This window comes from Cryptomeria japonica, chromosome 5 (genome assembly GCF_030272615.1).
Source record: "Cryptomeria japonica chromosome 5, Sugi_1.0, whole genome shotgun sequence".
Lineage (NCBI taxonomy): Eukaryota > Viridiplantae > Streptophyta > Pinopsida > Cupressales > Cupressaceae > Cryptomeria > Cryptomeria japonica.
In genome coordinates this window covers 236267531-236288742 of record NC_081409.1, presented here as the reverse complement: position 1 = coordinate 236288742, position 21212 = coordinate 236267531, and positions in this window count along the sequence as shown.

The window sequence follows — 21212 nt, the reverse complement described above, 5'->3', positions numbered from 1 at the left end:
AAATAGGACCTTAGACCTAATTAATTTGATTAATTAAGTGCTAAAGGAGCAATGCAATGCAAAATGTAAAATGCACTAAGGCGGGTGCTAAACTAGGTGTGAAATTGTACCACCCTAGCAAGTGCGTACAATTTACGACGCTACACATATAAAATCATACATCACATTTTCAAGATACATCTCACAACATATAAAAACATACATCCTGCATCATACATTATATCATATATTTAAGCATTGCATCATCATCACATCAACTAAAAGAGCACATAAGCACATCCATCCATATAACACACCACATGATCAAAAATAATGATGCCGTATATATATATCTCCCAAAAATGATCAAAATATACAAAATATATCATCACTGTGTCCAGTACAAAGAATACAATGATAAAAAATACAATAGAGACCACGTCTCTCAAGTATGGCTATCCCCTGACGGAGATGGTCTCGCTCTAGATGTCCCCACCCCTGGATCTCCATGAGGGTCCTATCTCGGTGGCCTTGTCACACCTCGGCTCTTGGATCACGACCCAGTATCTCGAGATTGACTAGATCTCGACTGTGTGGAGCTCTGTACTCGGCGATCCTTGGGTACCACAGCCTCATAATGTCGCCGGTAGTACTCCGCCTCCTGAGCTCTCAATGCTAGCTCTCTCAAGGTGTCTCTCATCGGACCACCCACTGCTGCTCTCTGCATACTGGCTGCCAGCTCCTCCGCTCACCCCCTTCGCTCTATCTCTGTATCCCACTCAGTGGTCAACTACACAATCTGTCGCTGATATGTCAAAACCTATGCCTGCAGGTTCCGAATATGAGCATCCTCAACATGAGTAGGGACCCAAACCCGTAGCGGTACCTATGCAGGGGCAACCCCTCCCACTCTGCCTGTCCTCAGTGCTGGAGGTGGGAGCACATCTGTCCTCCTCCTCTGTGCTGGTCACCTCATCTCATCAGTACCCCTCACTGCAGCTAGAACCTCCCCCACCCTCCCCTCTCCACCAGCTCCAATAGCTAATCTGCCTCTCCCCCTGTCTATCACCCCCTGTCTCACTGCTCTCTCCACACCTCTATCTCCTCTCCTCCCTCTATCTCCCCATCTCCCTCTGACTCCTCTCTCTCATCCTCCTCCTCCATCATCTCCATCATCCTCATCATCTCCCTCTCCTTCATCATCATCATCATCATCAAATGCTGGCCGCATCTCCTCAGGATCAGATATCCTAGCCACTGGTTGCGCAACAAACAATCTCATGAACTCATCGGTCATGCCCGCATCCAGAATCTCCAGGGCATAATCCCATATCTGACCCGCCAACCCGACAAACTCCTCCATCACCACTGTGCTATCAATGGTCGGGCCCCAATCGGCTACATCCTGCCTCCATTGTGCATATAAGCAAGCCCCCTAAGGTATACCCTGCTGTTAACCAAACTGTCTCAAAACTCGGGTCACCACAAACCTCTCGATGACAAATGGGGTCCTTCCAATTAGATATCTCATCATGAACACAAAGGGCATCTCCAACCTGTCCTCCGCCCACACCTCACAACCTGTATACAGTCGCCATGTGACCGTATCAATGTCATCCAAAACTCTCCTCCAATGCTCTAGTTTGCCTAGCTTTCACTGGACAACTAGACCCTTGTATCCATAAGCATATGCACCTCCCACGGGCCTATCTCTGTCTGCTAATGGCCTAGCAGCCAGAATGTGCTCCCAGCACCATACCTATAACAGCGTCATGCCAGTTGATAAACTACTGTAACCAAGGTATACCACCTCATGCAGGCCCCTATACAGATGGGCTAGCATAGCCGATCCCCATGAAAACCTACGGCCCTGTGTAACCATCTCCTCTAAAACCAGTCCCCATCCCACAAAAAATCCCTTTGACCTGCGATCAGGACAAAGGAATCCACCAATAAACCCTGCCAGTACTGATGGAAGGGGTGCATAATCCAGGTCTAAGAACTCCTACCATGGGATCTCATATCCACAGACTATCTCATCATTAAAAATGCAGTGAAGTGCCTATGTACCACCCTCCTTTGACTGCTCATATGGTAGTAGTGCTTCTACTACGGGTATGCACAGGATCCTGTAACAATCCTCTGGTGTGACTGTCATCTCTCCAGTAGCAAAATGAAAGGTGTTCATGTCGCTGTGCCACCTCTCTGCAAGTGCTGTAAGTAGCCCCTGGTTCACAGTGAACTGAGACATATCCAATAGGGATGTCAATCCAGATCTCTCAATGATATCAAGGTCGCCCTGGGTCAATTGCAGAATCAATGTCCACGCCCTCGGAAATCACTCCCACGACTGAACCACACCCAATCGCTTCTGTCAACGAGAAAAACAAATCCAATATCAGTTTCCACATCAAACCAAAGATATCAAAATCAAACTCACGTCAACAACATGAAACAATTTGCTCATCTACATTAAGTTCAAAATCCTATCATTTCATATCAACTTGTAAAACAACTCAAGTTATCAAAAGCCATATCAAAACTTGTAACACAACTCAAGTCTCCAAAACACATAAACTTGTAAAACAACTCAAGTTTCCCACCCATATCAGCTTGTAAAACAACTCAAATTTCCAACCCATATCAGCTTGTAATACAAATCAGGCTTCACACATTAAACTTGAAACAGAGTGCAAAAACAAATCATATTTTGATCAACACAACACATCGATATCTATGCATAACTTGAAATATCGCAAATCAAAACAAGTTATATTGACACTCATATTGGACAAATCCATAAAAATCATGACAACACGACACAACAATTACACAAATCACCTCATCTTGCAAAATTTTTTCCAGATGCGCTAAAACAGATTCTCGCTGCGCTAAAAACCACCCACGCGCTAAGCTGTTTTTCCTACGCGCTAATCTATTTACCCTATGTGCTAGACTGACTCTACGTGCTAAATCTTTCCCCCTATGCGCCACCTAACCTACACTATGCGCTAAACCCTACCAACGTGCTAACCTACACCTCGCTGGCGCTACCTATTTGACCCTATGCGCTAGGTCTGCCCTACGCGCTAAAACCCCTTACCTATGCAAACCCCTGTGGTCCCTATGCGCTAGGTCTACCCTATGCACTACCCTATTGACCTGAAGCACTACCCTATGCTCTACATGCTCTATTTTAACTCCCTACACTACCTTAGATTTTCTATGTGCTAACCTATTTTGTTTCGGACGTAGCCCTAAAATTCAGCTGGATGCACTACCTAAATTTTCATATGCCCTACTTTTTGACTTTGACGCGCTAAAATGCTAAAACTGAATTTCAAAAATCAAAAAATGACCAAAAACAACCAAATCAAAAATCAAAAAAGGGTCAAAAGTGTTGACTTACTGGTGGTCAATACGCGACAGGTCTCCAGTACCTCCGAATGCACTCAAAACGATGTCTGGAATACGAAATAGGCATTTTGACTTCAGACCAACTTCTCTTTCTCCAAAGTCAACAATGCACAAATGAATCAAACCAAAGCCCTTTTCCCCTTTTATAGGAGGAAAATAAAATTAGGGTTAGGAACCGGGCATGTAATATGATCGTGGTCTTCCTTATACCCTAAAATCTATAAATTATCGGGAGTTGAACCAATTTCCACATTTACATAGACAAAATCATACACACCAAACACAAATCGCCAAATCAAATCAAAATTTTCAAAATATTGATTCATCTCCCGAGGGGCATCACGCATTAAATCAAATCTGGGGCATGACTTGCAAATCATAAGAGCGACACAAAAATTACATTTGATCATAAATCACGATAACGCATCATTTTCTTTGAAATAACATGTGCACACACGTCACTTCAAAGAGAGGCAAAATGTAGACGTATAAAAATGACCATATTCCTAAATGAATATTTTATGTTCATTTCTCTATTTAATTAAATCCAATTTAACTAAATTACCTGCATTCCTCTATTTAATTAAGTAAATTACTCAATTTATTTAAATTAAATTCACTAGACTTCTTTTTACCATTTAATGAATAAATCATTTTATTCAATTAAATCCCCCCTATCCACTTTTAATTAAATTCAAATTTGATTAAATAGTTATCTTAAATTAAATAAATTTAATTTATTTAATATCCCCAAATTATAACCAAATTGAAGTAAATTCATTTTATTTCAATTAAATCCTATTATCCCTCCATCCACTTGCATTTTCCTACATCTCCCACTTGCTTTCTAAACCCCTTCCTAAATTCCTCTAGACCCTTCTAATCACTTCTAATTAGCCTAACCCATCTTCTAAATTTTGTCACATCCCTAAGCAAAGGGAAGTCACTTCTCAAACCTTAAAGTCTTTGATAACCATTAAAGGCTTCAAGTCTTCAACCACTTAATTTCCCAAAGTCTCCCAAACCATTAATGGTTAATTCAACCCTCTTACATAGTTAGAGACTTTTTGCCTAACTTAACCTTCATCCAACCCAAGGGTCTCATCAAGCCTTTAATGCTTTGACCATGATTATCTCTTAATCATTTGCACAAGGGTTTATCCTTGGATTAACTCTTAATCCAATGGGTAAGCCTAACTTAAGCTTAACCCTTACCCTCTAGATAACCATAAGGTCTTCTCAGGCATTTAATGCCTCCAACTCCTTCTCTCAACCCAACCCTATGTTGACACTTGTCACCATTTCATTGGTGCCAATTGCAAACATGGATTCCCAACTTTCAAACTCAACCCTTGATTAAACCTTTCAATCCTGGCCATCCATTGCCCTATTTTTGCTATAAATAGAGCTCTCATTCCTCCATTTTAAAACAATAATCCAAGTTTGTAGTATCATACTTATGCTCAAATACATTCAAGCTTTCATATCATTTCATGCTCATCATTTCAGCCTCTCTTTTAGATAGAAATTAGTCTAAATATGCATGTTTAGAATACTTTCTTTATCATTTTAGCTAAATCATTAACTAATATAGCATGCTAGGATAGTTTGTTTGCTAACCTTGTCATCTTATAATCTAGTTTATTGCATTTTAAGATCATGCATAGCTTAGGATGCATCTCATATTAAAACCAACAAAAGCATCCCTCGTTCTTGCATTTGCCATCCCTATTTTGCTCAGTGATCTGAGAGCAAAAACATTGGTTTGAGGGACCGTGTAAGATAGAGAACCATGGGACCAACCTTGGGAAGCTGAGTGATACTTCATTACTCCATAGCTTGCACCAAGAAGTCATGTGAGTGTGTGAGCAAGGCTCCAGAGAGCTCCATTTTTCACATATTGAGTTCTATCGACCTGCTTTTCTTGCATACAGTAGCTAAAGGTGCGAAGGTAGGCACATTATATTTGTGTACTGGTAACACTTACTCTACCCTAGCTGCTACAGATAAAGTTACTGTAGGGACAACAACAATAGATGTTGCAAGAACATATTCGATAATGTGCCACCATAAGCTTGGGCACATGAGTGAGAAAGGGATGAAAATCCTTCACTCCAAAAATCTATTGCCAGGACTAAAGAAGATTGATTTAGAGTTCTATGAAAATTGTGTTTATGGTAAACAGAAAAGAGTTAGATTTCTCAAGGTTGGGAAAGAGAAGAAGAGTGAGAAGTTAGAGCTTGTGCATTCAGATGTATGGGGACCGGCTCAGGTATCATCTCTTGGTGGCTCTTGTTATTATGTTATTTTTATTGATGACTCAACCAGAAAAACATGGGTATATTTCTTAAAACAAAAATCAGATGTTTTTGAAACTTTTAAGAAATGGAAAGCTTTGGTTGAGAATGAGACAGGAAAAAAGTTGAAGTGTCTCAGATCTGATAATGGAGGTGAGTATTGCAGCAAAGAATTTGAAAATTACTGCTCCTTAAATGGGATTTGAAAGCAGAAGACGGTTCCAGGAACTCCATAGGAAAATGGTGTGTCAGAGAGAATGAATAGGACTGTCATGGAACGCGCGAGGAGCTTGAGATTGCATGCTGGATTGCCCTTACATTTTTGGGTAGATGTTGTACATACTGCTGTCTATTTGATAAATAGAGGACCTTCAACCCCTTTGGATGGTGGTATTCTAGAGGAGGCATGGACTGGTAAAAAGGTAAATTATTCTTTTCTGAAAACCTTTGGTTGTGAAGCTTTTGTCCATATTGATAAAGAAAACAAAACCAAGCTTGATGCTAAATCTCAAAAATGTACCTTCACGGGATATGGGATAGATGAATATGGCTATCAGTTATGAGATTTTGAAAATAAGAAAATAATTAGAAGTAGAGATGTTATATTCAATGAGAAGGTTATGTATAAAGAACAGATGCAGGAAAAGAAGCATGAACAGGACAAACAAGAATATGTGGTGTTGGATGAGATTCCTGAAAATGAAATGCCACAAGTACCTGATGCTCAGCAACAACAGATTGTCCCACAAACTCCTGCAAGTGTTAGACATTCTACAAGGTCAAGTAGACCCCCTGAAAGATTTTCTCCTTCTTTGTATTCTATTTTATTAACTGATTCTGGTGAACCCGAAGAATATAAAGAAGCAATGCAGGTGGATGCCAAACAATAGTGGGAGCTAGGCATGAAAGAGGAGATGGACTCCTTGATGAAAAATAAGACTTGGGACTTAATCCATTTACCTGCAGAAAAAAGAGCTTTGCCTAACAAATGGGTTTATAGGCTAAAGGAGGAGGAAGGAGGTCAGAAAAGATATAAGGCCAGACTTGTGGTAAAAGGTTTTGCACAAAAAAAGGGTATAGATTATGATGAAATAATTTCTCCAGTTGTAAAAATAACTTCAATTAGAACTGTACTTAGTCTTGTGGTTGCAGATGATTTACATCTTGAGCAATTAGATGTCAAAATAGCTTTTCTCCATGGAGATTTGGAGGAGGAAATTTACATGTTGCAACCACAGGGATATGAGGTCAAAGGTAAGGATAACTTGGTGTGCAGGTTGAAGAAAAGTTTGTATGGCCTAAAGCAAGTACCCCGACAATGGTATTTAAAATTTGATAGTTTCATGGCTGAACACGGGTATCATAGATGTCATTCTAATCATTCTGTATATTTTAAAAGATTGGATAATGGCAGTTATATTATCTTGTTGCTTTATGTTGATGACATGCTTGTTGCTGGGTCTAACATGCAACATATAAATGATCTTAAACAGAAATTAGCCAGGTCATTTGCTATGAAGGATTTGGGTGCAACTAAGAAAATTCTCGGTATGAGGATTACACGGGATAGGAAAAATAGAACGTTGAATTTGTCCCAAAGTGAGTATATAAAGAAGGTGTTGAAAAGATTTAACATGTAGGATGCAAAAGCAGTTAGTACAACTTTGGCTAGTCATTTCAAATTGACTAAGGAGATGTGCCCAAAGGCACAGGAAGAGGTTAATAAAATGTCTAACATCCCATATTCATCAGTTGTTGGTAGTCTGATGTATGCAATGGTATGCACAAGGCTAGATATTGCACATGCAGTGGGAGTTGTGAGCAGGTTTATGAGTAATCCAGGTATGGAAAATTGGAATGCTGTGAAATGAATCCTTTGGTATTTGAAAGGAACCACTATGAAGGCATTATGTTTCAAAGGATCTAATGCTGCTTTGAGTGGATTTGTTGACTCTGATCTGGCAGGTGATATTAATTCACGGAGGAGCACTACAGGTTATGTTTTTACTATAGGGGGAACTGCAGTCAGTTGGATTTCTAGGCTGAAAAGGTTGTTGCACTTTCAACCATTGAAGCTGAGTATGTTGCTGCTACAGAAGCCAACAAGGAGATGATTTGGTTACAATGTTTTCTAGAGGAATTGGTTCAGACACAGGAGGATCATCCATTTTATATTGATAGCCAAAGTGCCATTCATCTTGCGAAGAACTCTTCTTTTCATTCAAGGACAAAGCACATTCAGCTCAGGTACCACTTCATCCGAACTATTTTGGAGGAGGGTCAGTTATGGCTTGAGAAGATTCACACAAGTGAGAATCCTACCGATATGTTCACGAAGGTAGTTCCACAGGAGAAGCTGATTTCTTCATCAGTTTCTGTTGGTCTTCTTGATTGATAATTGTGGAATTTATACTAGTTGAGTCCTAGTGTTTTATCCAACGGATGTTGCATGTACAACAGTGTTGTGTAGTATCAGTCTCCAAGTGGGAGATTGTTGAAATGTGGTGACTGATTAGTAAAGTACTGTACACTCAGCACGTATCCTTGCCGGGGTCCGGGGCCGAGCCGGGGTTCAGGGGCGGAAGCCCCCAAGAAAAGCGGGGGTTTAGGGGCGGGAGCCCCCAAGAAATTTTTTTTTGGATATTTTTTTTGTTGATGAAAACTGACATTGTAATAAAACCCTAAAAAGGCCGACTTTGTTTTTACCCTAAAAACGCATGTTATAAGCAGCTGAGATGCTTAAGGCATTGTAAGGTTGATGTATTATTTTTGTTGGATGATAAGAAAGATTGGACGTCTGTGTATGGTGGACGCAACCCATTCTGAGTGAGCCATGTTAAATCTCTATGTCCTGTTTTATTTCTTTATCTTTTGTATTTAAATCTGCATATAATTGTTAGTTCATATTTGCTTCGGATTTGCTTGAAACCCTAACAAAAAGGAGTGTTCTATGCAATGGGTATGTCTTTTTTCAAGGGCAATGTCATTCCCTATAACTCTATTTAATACAACACCACAAGGAATGCCCATGTTGGCCTAGTAGAGCCTAAATCCAAAGAAGGAATTACTTGTCTTAGCAATTTAGTCCATTGTTGCCCCTTTCTTGATCGTAAGTTATAGATCTTTTACCTTGATTTTGACACCTTTCACACTCAGAAAAGGACACACTTTAGGTATTTATGTGGTTACAACTTTGAGCATGAACATAATGATGTCATTGTTAAGGAGTTGATTTCTTGGGTGATATTATTAAAACTCCTACTAATTAAGGAAATCTCGTCTCTCCCAAGAGGAGAGTGGTGACTATGTGCTAGTCACAACTAAAGCTAAATTGTAGCTCAAAAGAATTAAATATGGAAAGAGGAATCCATTCATTGGATTATCAACGACCTAAAGTTAATGATAGCTCATTTCTAAAAAAACCAAAATACAATTAGATCTAATGACCTTATTCCTCAAATAAATGATGTTGGCACTTTAGGTAAATATAACCTCTTTGTTGATTTAACAAATTAATACACATATGATTCAAATGACTTAAGTGATAGAATGGTTAGGACCAATAGGAAAAATAGGAGACAAATATGATATGCTATGAAATAAAATTAATATAGGTGAAGAAATAAAAACATGTCTAGTGAAGTAGATGCTCAAGATATCAATCCATCCAATCCTCCACATGTAAGAGCCACTAGAATGGTTTCACCTCTTAGTACTCCTACTTCCTCATCACATGGAATTGATCATGAGAAAAACCTTGCATTGAATTTTAAGGAATCATATGATCAAATAAGAGTATAGGAATAGAGAGATTGATCATAGGATATAATTAGTTGACCACTAAAGGAAAAGGAAACAAACATTTGAAGCTCTAATTGATTTGTAACATACACAACTTGCTCAAAATTCCTAGCAGCAAAACCAATGTTATGCTCAATGTGCTTAAAACTAAAACTAAAATTATGCTCAAAATATTGGTACTCACTTTAGGCCTTGAATTTCTTTTATGTTGTATTTCATCAATGACCTACTATACCCATCAGTTGATTTTGAGTTATAACCTTAAGCCCCTTTACAACATATGTAACAAGCCCCATTCCCTAGTAATTGGTTTGTCCCATTGAGTTTAATGTTTCCTAAATCTATAGTCTATGAATGGGCTAATGTTTGGATGGCATGTGGTTTCATGGTGCATACTCATGAGCTCCAAATTGTAGCATCATAAATTGTCCACCTTTAATTAGGGTGTCCAATTTCACACTCTCCTAGCACTCATTTTAGTATTTCCCATTCCTTTATGCATTATAGGACCTTTACCATATTAAATTAATATTTAATTTAATATTATGAGTCCCATTTCACTTTATTACATCAACACTTTATCGTTTGGGCCCTTAATTTTAGGTGTGCCTTTTAACTCTCATCACCTTCGTTCATTTTAAGTCCTACCCTATTTCAAATTTCAAAATAAAATTCCCCCCACTTAAATATCATAATTTTGCATGTAACTTATAGTTTTGGAAACAAGATCCTATAATCTTCTAACCCTAAAAATTTAGGTTTGTTTTGTCATGACATAGGTGCTAAGGGTACCATTGTCTCAGGACATATGTGCTCAGGCATCATTATCCAAGGACATAGGTGCTTGAGGTAGCATTATCTGACACTTTTTGGCTAAAATTTTGGGTGGTTAAACAATTAGTATTTCCCTTTCAAAAACTATCCATGATGTAAAAATATGATAATTCTAAGTTAGCCAAAAGGTGATTTTACTTTGAGATCCTTATATAAGACACCACTCCTAATTAATTTCATCATATTCTATTATCATCTCATTACCATCATTTCAATTCAAGAGAAACACTTCAAGAGAAAATTTAAGTCTAAGGAGCAATAAACTACATCAAGGCATCTTCAATCATGTTTTCAATTATGACTACATGATGGATTTTATGTGATTTATCATGTTATTGCATCAACACATAGAGGACAAGTATCATAAGAGTATTGGATCACCAATTGAAGGTATAACAATTTCATTCAAGCATTTCAATTTCAAAACAACCCTCTACCCTCTCAACACACCTTTCCATTTCAATTTCAATCTCAATTTCAATTCACTTATAGGGTCAATTCCAAATATGAGGTTTGACCTAGGCAAACCCCTATCAATCCAACATCTCCTCTTGTGTGCAAATTTAAGTTTAGCTATAGGCTTTTGATAGAGATTGAAGACAAAAAAGTACTTTGGAACTAAAGATAAAGGACCCCTCCAAAGTTCATCAGAAATCACTTGGACAAGGGCACCCGATGTAACATTGTCGTGGATAATTTCGCTCGATGCGCTATTGTCCTCTTAGTTTAGGCTAAAATTTGAAAGGATGCTAGTGTAGTGTCTCAGAGGCCCAAACTTAGACTTGTTAAAAATTTATCAGGAAGACAAGGGTGTATGGGCTGAAAGTGTCCACCAAGTTTCAATTCTATTTTTAGACATAGTTGCACCTATGAATTCTCATATCAATATTACCAAAATATTCTCTCGAAGTGCCTCACACATATAACACTAGAATCAACAAGAAAGATTCCAATGTTCATCTCACTTCCCTTCCTGCCCCCCATCTTAAGAAACATGTTGGTAGGGAACCTAATCTTCTTGAAAAAATTCAAATGACCTTAGCTAAGATCTCCCTTTGGGATTTTATTCAAACTTCACCTTCATATCATGAGTTATTCCAAGAAGTTTTACAAAAGATAGTTTCCCCTCCTTGTGCTAGACAAAATGATATAGAATTCTCACAAGATGAATTGCCTTCTTTAGAGGTTGAAAATAGAAATGACCCCCTTATGATCACTCATTGCATTTATGAACATAAAATAAGAGGTACCTTAATTGATAATGGGTCAACCCTTAGCATTTGTCATGTTGACTTATTTAACATTTGTTGTGTTGACTTATTAGATAAGATAAATTGGGATTATTCTTCCATTCAAATAGTTTGTCTTTGTGTTTATGGCTTTGATAATGTTTCTAGAGAGTCACTTGGTCTAGTCACATTACCTATCAAACTAGGACCTATGACTTTACCCACTCCTATCCATGTCATGCCTAATGATCTTAATTATAATATTCTTCTAGGTAGACTATGGATTCATACTACGAAAGCAATCCCTTCTACTCTTCACCGAACAATCAAATTCAAACACAACAATTAAATCAATACAATCAAGGTTGATCCTACTCCTTTTATAGTATGAAAATAGAACAGGATAGGACATAAGACCAAGATCTACTTTCATAATCACTGGAATACAAAATCACCTAAAGGAGTGATTTTAATTGACTAACTCTTGTAAAAGAGATTTAAATGACACTTCTAGGGTTTCTATTCCTTTGCTGCTATGGAAAGTGAATAAACTATGGAATTATGTTGAAGTGATGCAAAACTATGGCTAAGGTATAAAGAAGTAAACACATAAGTTGTTGTAAATGACTGATAGATAATTAGAAATGTTGTAACAGACATAAAATTGAGTAGAAAATCTAACTGTGCATCTATGATTGAAATCTGATGCTAATCTAGCAAGACCAAGGCACCCCAATGCCTTGGTTATTTGAGGTTGAGCTGCTATGAAAAAATCTAGAACCTGTGACTATCTATAATCCACCCTTGAAGTGCCCTGGTCTTGGGATAGGGGCACCCTAGTTCCCTGGTCCCTGAAAAGAAGGTCCAAATTCAAGGAGCATGCTTGTACTAGGCTCCTAATGTTATCTAAGGTCTTTTAGTTTCGTTGGGTACTTGTAGCTACACACAAGAGGAAAGAAAGGGAGTTGTGGATAAGGGTTTTCCTTGGGTCAAACCTCATATTTGGAATCAACCCTAATTGAAATAGAAATTGAACTTGAAATGAATTATAAAGCTTTTTTTTTAGGCCAAGGAATTGAAATGCTTAAATGTAGATGATTATACCTTCAATATGTGATGCAATGTTCTTAGGATAGGTCCTCCATGCGTTGATACAATAACATGATAAATCATATAAAATTCATCATGAAAACATATAATATGAAGATGTCTTGATGTAGTTTGTTGCTCCTTGAATAAGATATGCTCTCGAGGAAGAAGAATTTCTCTTGAATTGGATGATAATATTAGAATAAGATGTAATGTTCAAAATGAATTGAGAGAGAAGCCATATATAGGGATTTCATAATTAAAATTATCTTTAGGGTGACTTAGATTTGATATATTTTTGCATGAAGTGGGATTTGAATTAGATAAGCTACCAAATTATCCTCCCAAAATTCAAGAAAAGAAGTGCAAGACTTGGATAGTAGGTTGCCCTAGTCCAGGCAACATTTTTTGACTTTTGAGGAATGTAAGATAACGGGGTTCTAATGTCAAATCCATCTTGATGGCTCAAACCATAATGTATAGATATGAAGAATGTGTCTTGGAAGTTGAAATCTGGGTAGGATTAAGTATAAAACAAGATAAAATGATAAGGAAAACATCTAGAATTAGGGGCCCAAATAAGAGTGTGATGAAGTAATAAAGTGGAATAAAACCCATAATATTAATTTAAATCAATAAAGATCCCATAATGCATAGAGTAAAGGGAGATACTAAAATAGGTGCTAAAAGATTATGCAAATGGACACACTAATAAAGGTATACAATTTACAACACTACACTCCTTATGATATCATTCAATATGAAGTAGGATGCATATCTTCCTTTCACACTATGATTCCTTCATCAACATAGTCTTATATAGATTATGCTTTAGAAAATTATCAGGGTACATTAGACTTTACACCTTCCTTTAATGGATATAAGGTCCCTAAATCTGAGTAAAAAGCCTTAAAGGAGCCTTTTGTGTCATTTATCCAAGCTTCTTCTAGTCAAACCTCTTCTTCCAACATGTGTCTTGATGATGATTGGAGATATTTTGAACCCTCTCCTTTGGAAATTTCAACACCTAATTTTAATGGATGCAATAGACTTGATTTAGGATGCATGCAATAAAGTTTTGAGGCTTATGAGAAATCTACATCACACTTTTCTAAGGAAAGTTTTGGTTTCTAACGTCTTCCTTTATCAACATCCCCTCCCCATTGTCTAGTGTATCTATGTCTTCTTCTTACAAATTTTCATCACTACAAGAGACTATTTTGTATGAGCTTCTTAAAGCCAATGTAATTGCTCTCCCTTTGAAAATAAAAGAAATAATCGTAAACAAAATCAAGACAATCCTTGTTTTAAAAAATATCATCCAATCCATGGCCATTCCACCAATTAATGTCATGACTTGGAGAATAAAATTCAACAACTTATTGTAACCAATATCATTCAAATAATAGATGACAATGAATTGGAGTCTCATCTTATTCCTTCTACATAACATTTAAGTTCCTATTATGTTGTGATAGTTCTAATACTTAATGTTAAGTACAGATGCCAAGCTAATAAGATGAGAGGGGGGGGGGGTGAATCATACAAACTTAATCTTCCATAAAAACATCAGATTCAACCTCAGTAACATATACTTTAGTAATATAACCAAAATTGTTAAATATGCAAACTCAAAAGCATATGAACATCATAACACTCATAACACTAGATTTAATGTGGAAACCCAAATAGGGAAAAACCACTATGGGATTTCGGACCCACTAAGAAATATACTCTTCTAGAGTATACTCGGTTAAAATCAAATCCTGTTAAAGATTACAAACACATTGCTAGATATGACCCAGTTAAGGGATTTCCCTCAGATCTATTTCTTCACCTTGTTAGAAGTGACCTTGTTAAAGGATTTCAAACACTCAATTAGAATGTCACCTTGCTAGAGGGTTTTACAAATAAGACTGTTAAGTCCACTCGGTTAAGAGATTTTCTGTCACTTTACAAAATAACAGTAATAAAAATCTATCTACAACTTCACATCTAAAATGCTAAAGCAGATTCTTATTTGCTTAATACAATATAGACATAGAACTAATCTTGTCCATCTACTGGGCTCTATACTCTATTATTCAAACAGGTCTTCAAACTTCTGTGCTCGATAATCACTATGTAGCATCCATGTGCATACACTTGCCCGCATACATTGTTTATCAACAATTTCTTATTTATAAACAATAGCTAACCGCTTAATCTCCTTGATCACATTTCCCATGATCAATCATAGCCATCAGATCTTCAAACTTGACCAGGTTCAATGTATCCTTCGATCTGAAAATGTTTCACCCCACCTTGGAACTTGCATACATTTCTTGGAACTTGTGCTAGGGTATTGCGGTTCAATTTGCGCTATAGATCTTCTTGCCAATTTTCTTTTGCCATAGATTCTTTAAAAAACTTCATGCATGGCATACCAATCATTTAATCATAGCCATTTCATTAGCTTTCTTCATTAAATAATTCTTTTATTCATTCAATACATTCTGTTATTACTCGGTTGCAACTCGGTAAATACTAAACTTCACTCGGTAGACATTCTGCCTTCATTAACCGATAGCGATAACCTTAGGGTTTACCGACTAGGTTCCTTAGGGTTTACTGACTAGGTTCTTTGCTCGGTAACATAGTATAGTATTAACCTTACAATAAATAACATATGTATGATATCAAAACAATCTAAACATCATGATCTCTTCATTGTCTAACTCGGTAATAGTTGCCAATTGAATAACTTATTCCTCCCCTTATTCATCATATTCTTTCTGTGTCTTTTACCAACATCTTTATACTCATCAAATCATACTTCTCAAGATATGGCAACATCATACTGAATTAGAAAATCAATTTCTTGACATCAATGACAAAATAATAATATTAAGATAGTAAAACATCCTTGATCAGTTATATCCATAATCATCAACAACCTTCTCAATATCCTTATTGAAATGCCAACAATCTCCCTTTGTCTGTTATAATGCCAACAATCTCCCCCTTTGGCATTGATGGCAAAACCAATTGATTTGACCTAATTGACTTAGATTGCTGTGAGATTCTAAAATGCTGAAATGCTCTCCCCCTATCATCAGAATTCTCCCCCATACATTAGTCTTTTCCTCTTTTTTTTAGTCTTGCTTTTCTTCAGTCTTCTCCCCCTTTGACAACAATGCCAGAAAGTAAAGAACTAAAACATAATTTCTTCTTGTATGAAGTGATTTCCTACTATTGTGTGTCAACTTAGTCTTGGTCAGAGCATTTATGTCTTCAATTCCTATTCCCTGTATTTGTTTCCTGCACACCTTTAGAAAACATCCTAAAGTGTGTAAATCAACATCAACTCCTAAAAGATATTCTGTAGAGTCATCGAATTGATGCCTTCACCGAACTTGGTTAGTGAATGGAAGATAAGGGTAGGACCCCTAACTTACTTCTGAGATACTCAAAAGTGTCCCTTGGCAGTGGCTTGGTGAAGATATCTGCTATTTGTTCCTTTGTGCTAACATATTCCAACACCACTTTCTTCTCTTGAGCTTCTTCTCTAAGATAATGATATTTGATAGAGATGTGCTTTGTCTTAGAGTGCATAACAGGATTCTTTGAAATGTTAATGGCACTAGTATTGTCACAGAATATAGTTACTGGCTCGGTAACTTTCTCATTTATACCTTCCAACAGTTGTTTGATCCATGCTATGTTGGTAGAATTCAATGCTGCAGCAACGTATTCAGCTTCTGTTGTTGATTGTGAAACACATCCTTGTTTCTTGCTAAGCCAACTCACTAGTCTTTCTCCTAAAAAGAAAGCTCCTCCACTTGTGCTTTTCCTATCATCAATGTTGCTTGCCCAGTCAACATTAGTATAAACTTAAATCAAAATCATTTCTTTTCTGATATACTAAGCCATAATCCTCAGTGACTTTTAAGTATCTGAAAATTCTCTTGATTGTTGTGATGTGTGTTTCCTTAGGATCTGCAAAAAATCTTGCAACTATACCTACTGCATGTGCTATATTTGGTCTATTGTGGACAACATATTGTAGCTTTCCAATCATGGACCGGTAAAGTGTCTCATCAACAGATGCAGATTCATCATTTTTTGATAATTTGCAGTTGGTAGTCATAGGAGTACTTACTAGTTTTGAATCCTCCATTCCAAATTTCTTCAAGATTTCCTTTATGTACTTGGATTGAGTAATGAAAATCTCATTCTTCATTTGCAGTATCTATAAACCTATAAAATACTTTATCTCATCTATTAATGACATCTCAAATTCTTTGCTCATTTCATTTCCAAAGTTCTTGCATAAAGAGTCATTTCCACAAAAGATAATATTATCAACAAATATGACTGAGATCAGTATTCCATTTTCATCATTCTTCATGTACATATTGTTATTTTCACTTATTCTTATAAAACCAATCTTGATTAGATAAGAGTGAAATCTTTCATACCATGCTCTAAGTGCTTGTTTCAGACCATATAAGGATTTGTTCAATTTACATACCTGATCTTTATTCTTGTCTTCAACAAATCCTTCAGGTTGTTCAATAAAAACTTCTTCTTCTAATATACCATTCAGAAATGCAGATTTGACATCCATTTGATAAACCTTGAAATTTTTGTAAGTAGCATATGCCAATAATGTTCCTACTCCTTCTAGTCTTGCCACAGGTGCAAAAGTTTCACCATAGTCAATTCCTTCTTCTTGAGCATAACCTTTGCAAACTAGTCTTGCTTTATTTCGAATGACCTCACCTTTTTCATTCAACTTGTTTCTGAAATCCACTTCGTACCAATTACATTTTTGTCCTTCAGTCTTGGGATTAGAGTCCATGTGTCATTCTTCTTGATTTGATCAATCTCTTCTATCATAGCATTTATCCAATCTTCATTGTTAAATGCCTCTTTCACTATTCTCGGCTCAAATTCAGATATTAGACATGTGTTCTGTCTCAGTTTGTTCCTTGTCATCACTGGATCATCCTTATCTCCTATAATCTGACTTGATACCTATTGTCTTCTAACATACTTGGCTAATACAGGCTTGGTAGGCTTTGTATGATCTTCTTCATCACTCGGTAACTGGACATTCTTTTCATTTCTTTTTGCAGTTTTCTCGGTAGGACTTGTCAGTTGAACATAGACAAATTCATCATAATCTTCTGGTTCCCTGGAATTTCCTTCATCATTTCTTTCTGCAAATTCATCAATTTTCACATTTTCACTTTCTACTATTTTGTTAGATGATTTGATCAGACAATTAAGTGCTTTGCTTCTAGAAGAATTACCTAGAAATGTTCCTTCTTCACTTTTCTGATCAAACTTTCCATTTCTATCATCCTTGTGTACATAGCATCTACTTCCAAAGATTTTAAAATAACTTACATTAGGTTTCTTGTCATACCAAATTTCATATGGTGTCTTCAAAGTTCCTTTCTTCATTTGTACTCGGTTCAGGGTGTAAACTGTTGTGCTTATTGCTTCTCTCCAAAATGTTTGTGGCACTTTCTTTTCAATCATCAGGGTTTTGGCACAATCCACAATAGATCTATTTCTTCTTTCAGCTATCCCATTTTGTTGTGGTGTTCTTGGTGTAGAGACCTATCTTTTAATACCATGATCATTGCAGAATAAGTTGAACTCATCAGATGTGAACTCTCCTCCTCTATCTGATCTAAGACATTTCAGTTGTCTTCCTGTTTCATTTTCAACTCTTGCCTTGTACCATTTAAACATTTTAAAAGCTTCTAATTTTTCTTTTAAAAACATTACTGACATCATCCTTGAATAATCATCCACAAATAGTATGAAATATTTATCACCATAATAACTTTGAACTTTCATAGGACCACAAAGATCAATGTGCACAAGATCTAAAATTCCCTTAGAAGTGTAAGACTCACTTGTAAAGCTTGATCTTGTCATTTTACCCATCTGGCATCCTTGACACATAGCATTCTCAGGTTTTTCAAGACTCGGTAGACCTCTTACTCAGTGCTTCTTGCTTATTTTGATCAAATTATCAAAATTTACATGACAAAACCTTTTATGCCATAACCAGGTATCATCTATCTTTGCATATAGACACTTATTTCGAGTTGAGTCAAGGTGACATGTGTTACCTTTTGTTTGTGTCTTGGTAGTAGCTAACTTTCCATTCTTGTCATGAACTTTGACAATTCCTTTCTGAAATTCTATTTGGTATCATGTATTGTTTAGCTATGCTACACTCAACAAATTGTATCAAATTGTATCTCAAACCTTCAACCCAATAAACATCATTGCACTTTGCATTGTCAATAAGTGTTATGGATCCTTTACCTTTTACCGGACATGTTGCATCATTACCAAATCTTACATAGCCACCATCATAATTTTCTAACATAACAAACTTGTGTTTATCACCTGTCATGTGATGTGAGCATCCACTATCTATGATCCAAGAATCATTAGTATTTATGTGAGATATTAGGGCTTTTTCTTCATACCTTTGTTTATCTGATCCATCTTTGTTAGCCACATAAACTACTTCCTCTGTATCAGTTTCATCTAATTTATCATCATTGGATTCCTCATCGGCTATTAAGCATGACTTTCTATCTCTTCTTCTGAAGTCTGGGTGTCCTCTGTAATGATTATCTTTTTGTCTATCATCTTAGTAATCTCTTTTTTCAGTAGAATCTTTGTCAGGACAGTTAGAAGCCATATGTCCTATCTTATCACAATTGAAACATTTCTAAGGTAGTTTTCCTTTATACTTACCTTTGCCTCTCGGTAACCTTTTGGCTAATAGTGCTTCAAATTCTTCTTGCTTTCTGATTTCCTCATACAGTTTGTGTACTTCCTCCATGTTCTTGCAAAATCTTTCACTTGCTCCACTGTGATCTCCTTTAGAGTACTTATACTTTCTTTCATTGTAATCATTAGATTCATCAAGATGAAAAGAACTAAATGCAGATTCAACTTTATTTACTGAAGACCCACTATTATCAAAATTACTTAAATCAAATGCATGTAGCTTACCAATAGTAGCATCTAAAGAAACTGGCATATTGGGTACAGACCTTAGTTCATTGATTATAAAGACTCAGATTGCATAAGCTGGTAGAAGGGTTCTTAACAACTTACTTGTTATATCCTTTTCTTCAATAGTTCCACCTGCTCCTTTGATTTGATTGACAATCTCCTTTAGTCTTGTACTGTACTGGGTTATGTTCTCACCTTCATTCATCCTCATAGATTCAAGTTGTCCTCTTAGACTGTCCACTTTTGCTCTTTGAACATGTTCATCAGTGCCATACACAGATATGAGCTTTTCCTACATTGCCTTTGCATCATTGCAGCCTTCTAAATCATTAAACTCTGATTCGGTCAATGCAGATGTTATTTCAATCATTGCTTGATATGTTCTTGCTTTTCCTTTATCTCTTCTATTGTTAATGGATAGGTGCTAGGTTTGATGAAATCATTCTCCAGTTAATATACATCATATTCTCCAACCCCTGATAGGTGCAGCTTCATCCTTTTCTACCATGTAGAGAAACTTGACTTGTTCAGCTTCGGTGCATCCCTCTTATACATCTTTGGATCTTTACCTCAAGTACCTTTAAACTTTTTTTTCTTCAGGAGTCCAAAGCTCTAATACCAATTGATAGTTTTGATACTTAATGTTAAGTACATATGCCAAGCTAATAAGATGAGAGGAGGGGGGGGGGGGGGGTGAATCATACAAACTTAATCTTCCATAAAAACATCAGATTCAACCTCGGTAACATTGTAGCGTCGTAAAATTGTGACACTTGCAATTTCGACTGCATTTGGGTCTTCACAATGGCGGCGCAACATTGAACCTGAATGGAGACCCCGAAACCTATTTACGACATCAAAAACTGCATCTTTCTGCACCTTGGCCTGATCCTCCTTGCACCTTGTTGTCCCGGGAGGTGGGACCATGGAGCCCAGCGCCCTGGTCCCTGGCCCTATTTTGGGCCCGGTCTCTTGTTGGGCATCGGGTCTTCAAGTTTGCAATTTGGAAAATAATGTTCCTAGGTCGGCCTAAGGTCAGAAAAATCAGTCTCTTAACCCTAATTGACAAGTATATAAACTACATTTCCCCTTACAGAAAAAGGAGGAAAAAAACATATGTGTGCAAGAGGCGGAAGTGATAGGCAAACATTAAAACATTAAAACATTCAAGCATTCCTTCAAGCAATTGAGCATTCTAGGTCTCCATTCAAGGCTAGGTGTTGCATTCAAGACAAGGATTCAACCATTGAAGAGGAGATCACTTACAACACACAACATACAACATACAACATCATTACACCTTCGCATGTAAGAATACAAACATTCTTACAACAAGGTATCAGTACTTGATTACATTACAAACATTTACATTTACAACATTCTCATTTCTTGGTTAATTCTAAAACCGGGGTTTGACTTGAAGGCAAACCCCTAATCCCTAACCCCCCAATCGTCCTCTCTTTTCTGTGTGTAGGTTGCAGGTACGCGACTGCAATTGAAGATCTGGAATCCTTATGCAGAGACAAACAGA